Source organism: Palaemon carinicauda, chromosome 36 (assembly GCF_036898095.1).
Source record: "Palaemon carinicauda isolate YSFRI2023 chromosome 36, ASM3689809v2, whole genome shotgun sequence".
Classification (NCBI taxonomy): Eukaryota; Metazoa; Arthropoda; class Malacostraca; order Decapoda; family Palaemonidae; genus Palaemon; species Palaemon carinicauda.
The window spans coordinates 6,381,941-6,388,049 of record NC_090760.1 but is presented as its reverse complement, the minus strand read 5'-3'; positions in this window follow the sequence as shown (position 1 = coordinate 6,388,049).

The following is a 6,109-nucleotide window of genomic DNA, read 5'->3' as shown; positions in this document are numbered from 1 at the left end:
TCCTTCTCCTTCTCTTCCTCTTCCTCCTCCTCCTCCTCCTCCTCCTCCTCCTCCTCCTCCTCCTCCCCCTTCTTCTAATTCTAGTTTCGTTTTCGTCATACTTAGTGCACAGGCCAAATTCCTTTCTTATCCTCTTTCTCATTCACGCTATTCTATAAAGCTTTAACCCTTCTTCTTCTTCTTCTTCTTCTTCTTCTTCTTCTTCTTCTTCTTCTCCTCCTCCTTCTTCTTCTTCTTCTTTTCCTTCTCCTCCTCCTCCTTCTTCTTTTTCTTCTCCTCCTTCCTCTTCTTATCCTTCTTTTTCTTCTCCTCCTCCTCCTCCTCCTTCTAGTTTCGTTTTCGTCATACTTAGTGCACAGGCCAAATTCCTCACGCGTGCCATTAACCCAAATCTTAAGGCTTTGAATGGTTTTCTAAAGTCTGTGAGTCAGTGGGGTTTTCTCAGGACTTTTCTGCCTCGTCTAATAGCTCCTCTGAATTGCAGTCTTGGGTTATTAGTTAGATGATATCTTCGTTTTCTTTATCACTAAAAATTCCCATTATAAATTATTTTTTTTAATCTTTCGTTATTAGCCACTAATTTTTTTTCACTAAGAGTTGGCATTAAAAATAGAAAAATTTTGTTACATGGCACTAAATTTATATCTAAAACTTGGCAATAGCAATAAGATCCTTCTTTTTATTCTTTTGTTACTTGGCACTAAATGTATCACTAAAGCTTGGCCTGTTGTTGTGGCCTGATTGGTAACGTCTCTGCCTGGTGTTTGCCAGTCAAGGGGGTTCGAGTCCCGCTCAGTCTCGTTAGTGCCATTAGTGTCTACAACCTAACCATCCTTGTGAGCTAAGGTTGGGGGGTTTGGGGGAGCCTATAGGTCTATCTGTTGAGTCATCAGCAGCCATTTGCCTGGCCCTCCCTGGTCCTAGCTTGGATGGAGAGGGGGCTTGGGCGCTGATCATATAAAATATGGTCAGTCTCTAGGGCATTGTCCTGCTTGCTAGGGCAATGTCACTGTCCCTTGCCTCTGCCATTCATGAGCGACCTTTAAAACATTAAACTAGCAATACAATACTATTTTTAAAAAATTTTTTGTAACGTGCCATTAAATTTATATCTATAACTTGGCAATAGCAATAAAAATCAATTTTTATTATTCTTTTGTTAAATGATAATAAATTTATCACTAAAATTGGCCCTAACATTAAAATACATTTTTAAAATCTTTTGTTACTTGCCACTAAATTTATCACTAAAAGTTGGCACTACCATTAAAATACATTTTTAAAACCTTTTATTACTTCTAAATAATTCTAGTAGCTTGCAGCTTCCAGTATAAATGTACTGTATATCATATCCATAATTGCTTTTATTTTTCATTATCAATCTTTAAATATCACCAAGACCCATGGGCACTTTCTGTTACTAGTTACCTAATATAGTTTTAGTCTATATACATATGTGTATATATATACTGTATATATATATATATATATATATATGTATATATATATATATATATATATATAGATATGTATATTAATTACAAGTTAATCACATCTACTGTACTACGAAAAAATCCCCCATTTATATTTACCGACCATCAATCATAGCTAGTATATCCAGTGATAAGTAACTATAATAGCACCACTTACTAGCACATTCGGCTATTAGCCACCGAATATCAACCGATGTTTGCAACTTCATAAAATAGCACCAGTAGCTCGCAGCTACTAGTATTAGTCATATAATATCACCCAAGGACAGGAGCTGCGCCCCCCCCCCCCCAACAGCCCCCCACCCCCACCCCCACGGCCCCAAACTCCCGAGGTTGTACTTTGTGTTTACGTATTGACATCAAGATCATCTGGAAACTGTGAAATCGTGGTATGGTAAATGATTTTTCGATGCCACACGGGATACATTTTTTCCTTCGGAATCAAGTAGATAAAACATGAGGCCAGCCATGTACAGTTGGATACAAGACTCACTGGTGCACCTTGCTCCGAATAAATGCACCCTATCACACCATTACTCCAGGGCGAATAACCAAACAGATAGTGTAGAGATGGCAGATGTGGTGGGCGGGGCTAAACACAGGCACTCGCCGCGCAGTAAGGTTGTGGCTCGGTGCCATTTTTTAGAGCAAGGGTGTACCAATAATTCCTGAGTTCAACTGTACATGTAAATTTTAAGGTCAGTTTTAAAATAAACCTAATAATTATTTTCATGACACTTTGATTATTTTCTTATAGCGTAGATTATCTTCAAGTGAGATTATCAATATGAATATTACTTTTTACAAAAATAATAATAATAAGAATGATAATATATATTAATATTCGATATTCAGATTGATACCTTATAAGAATACAAATGATCAAATGGATAAAAATTGATAGTAAGCAGGATAATACTGATGGATACAGTTTAAATAGCAACACTAAAAACAATCATAATAAAAATAACAATAACAATAATAATAATAATATAAAAATAATACTAATAAATAATAGCCGCTTTTCTTAATACTCAGACAAAAAAGCTTCTTTTGCAAACCAGAAAAAATCCTAATAAAAACACATCAAAAAATTCTATACCACATCCAATAATAGCAAGGGAGCACCTTACCTTGTAGCACTAAGAAAATACAACCCAATTATATAAGTATCTATTGATTTTTTATCTTTACTCTTTAGATATATCCATTTATTCATTTTTTTATATACTTTTAATTTCATAGAATTTATCCTAATCTAATAATCGACTGATTACATCTGTACGGTTTTATGTTGTCATTATATTTTCACTAGTGTACGTTACCCGTCAAAAATAAGGGTTAAATATTTAGTTAGATATACACACACGAAACCCCCCCCCCCCCCGGAAAGACCACTCCCTCACCTCTCTACTGGAGGGATGGGGAGTGCTCAGCGAGACTGGATATACAGTATATATATACATATATATATATATATATATATATACATATATATATACATATATATACATATATATATATATATATATATGTATATACAGTATCCTATATATACATATATAGCCAGAAACCTGCTCTTTATTATATAGGGGAGATTACTAGTTTTCTCTATAATCCCTTGTTTTATCACATTTTCCCTTACTATCCTTACCTATTGGCTCTCCTTGGCTCCCTTTCTTCTCTATATATTATTTGCGTTACCTCCTTATCCACCAAGGAGCAAAAGCCGATATCAAAGCCAACACCCCAAAAGAAAGCAAGAGCCGAGACCCGTCTCTTACACATATTTATCTTCACAATTATTGGTTCTATTTCTCCTTGAATTTACTTAGTATTCAGTGGGAGTCTCCGGGGAGTACCGAAAGGTGGACTCCTGACCGGCGCTGAGTAAAAAGCTCCACCACAGACGAATAGAGATGTACTCTAGATTAAGGGAATTGGATGTTGGTGGACAAACATCCCGACAAATGCATGATGGAAGTGATTTAATGAGAGAGAGAGAGAGAGAGAGAGAGAGAGAGAGAGAGAGATGAAAGTAAATCTATAAGGGTTGACGAAAAGAGTATGATAAGGAATGCTGAGAGAGAGAGAGAGAGAGAGAGAGAGAGAGAGAGAGATGAAAGTAAATCTATAAGGGTTGACGAAAAGAGTATAAGGAATGCTGACAGAGAGAGAGAGAGAGAGAGAGAGAGAGAGTTATGAAAGCTACTCTCTATTAGTATAAATATTATGAATGGATGTTGAGAGAGAGAGAGAGAGAGAGAGAGAGAGAGAGAGATGAAGGCTATTCTCTAGTTAGTATAGATATTATGATAATGAATGTTGAGAGAGAGAGAGAGAGAGAGAGAGAGAGAGAGAGAGAGAGAGAGAGAGAGGGATATTGTATGCGCCACTACGAGTCTATATTATAATAATGAATAACCTTTAATACTTACGTAGGAGAAGGGAGAGGAGAAAGAAAGAGTGTTAAGAGCAGGAGGAGGAGGAGGAGGAGGAGGAGGAGGAGGAGGAGGAGGAGGAGATGAAGAAAGAGAAGGGGGAAGACTGGAGGACGATCTCAAGAGGAGGTGTCCAAAAAGAAATGGGGGGCTGTGGTCGAACTTAGAAGATTGAGGAGAGAAAATTAGACGAGGAGGAGGAGGAGGAGGAGGAGGAGGAGGAGGAGGAGGAGGAGAGTGTAAGACAGTAACTCACAAAGGGGGGGGGGGGTTGCATGTGGGATGGATAGCGTAATAACCTGTGCTTGCTCTAATTGAAGCCACGGTATGTAGATGAAGACGGCTGTGTTCATAGAGAGACGGGAGAAGCCACCAGAAAATTGTTTGACGATGCTAACAAGAACATGAGCGATGGGATGATGACGTACATGGACTGGGATTTCTCTTCTGTTTTCTAAGTAGAACTTATAAATGTCAACAACGAATTGAACTCTCTTCTGTTTTTCTCAGTCGAAATTGTAAGTGTCAACAACGAATTGAACTCTCTTCTGTTTTTCTCAGTTTAAATTGTGCCAACAACGAATTGAAATCTCTTCTGTTTTTCTCAGATTAAATTGTAAGTGTCAACAACGAATTGAATTCTCTTCTGTTTTTCTCAGTAGAACTTATAAGTGTCAACAACGAATTGAACTCTCTTCGGTTTTTCTCAGTCGAAATTGTACGTGTCAACAACGAATTGAATTCTCATCTGTTTTTCTCAGTTTAAATTGTGTCAACAACGAATTGAACTCTCTTCTGTTTTTCTCAGTCGAAATTGTAAGTGCCAACAACGAATGGAAATGTATCATGCTTTTGCTGTTCCAATAAATATTTGAATTATTACCCAAAGGAAGATTCGAAAACAATCCAGTTGATCAAGGAAGGTCACTGTTAAAGCTTCAAATACTGTGAATATATCCTTTGCTTCTTCCGGGAAGTTCTGGAAAGGGACTGGAAAGCTGACAATTTATAATTAGGGTAAGAGAGGAGTCGCGATAGAATATCTTTTTTCTAATGGGATTGTATAAGAAAAATTAAGTCTGCAAAGGTCACGAACATGTTTCAAATGCATTAAAAACTATCAAGAGTTACTTCAACTTGGCCTGGAAAATCCTGGAAAACCTCACTATCTCTAAAATATTCCAGAAGGTTTACTGAATAGATTTTAAAAAGCCTTATTTCTAGTAAGTCCGTAAACAACCTGGAAAGACCTCCAGAACCTAAAATAATTTCCATACATCAAAAACTATCAAGAATTACTTCAACTTGGCCTGAAAAATCCTGGAAAACCTTACAATCTCAAAAATATTCCAGAAAGCTTTCTGAATAGACTTCGAAAGGCCTCATCTTCTAGTAAGTCAGGAAATTACCTGGAAAGACCTCCAGAGCCTAAAATAATTTCCAGAGCCTTTTTCCGTTAGGTCTGCCAGACCAAAATGAACGTGCCCAGGGTAGACGGAGTCCATCAAAGACGTAATGGTTCAGAGTTCTCGTTAACAACATTCCGGGAATAGTGTGGAGGTGAGTGGAATGGCCTAGTCAAACAGTCTTCGGCTACTGGAAGTGTCGGATTGGATCGTCTGCAATGGCAGAAATGTGCCCATTACAATGAAGCATGATCCGGCAATAATGCACCGTGGTCATTACCAAAGCAGTGTTGATTTTCTCACAAGAGAGAGAGAGAGAGAGGAGAGAGAGAGAGAGAGAGAGAGAGGTTTCAACTCAAGCTTTATCGCGTTCGCATTGAAATGGATAACTTATGTCTATTATATATACATATATATATATATATATATGTGTGTGTGTGTGTATGTAAATATGTATATATTTATATATACACACACACACATATATATATATATATATATACACACACACACACACACATATATATATATATATATATCCATATGTATGCTAATTCAGGCGTCCCCATTACCACAAGTATAAAAGTATCAATTTGAGTATTATTATTATAAGAAAACATTTCTGAGGTTTAAAAGGACTTCATCATCATCAGCCATACTAGTCCACTACAGGACTTAGGGCCACAGACATGTCTTTTCTACTCGCATCTATTTATGTCTATGTCAATCTGTAACTTATATATGGAACCCCTCGATTACATACACAAAT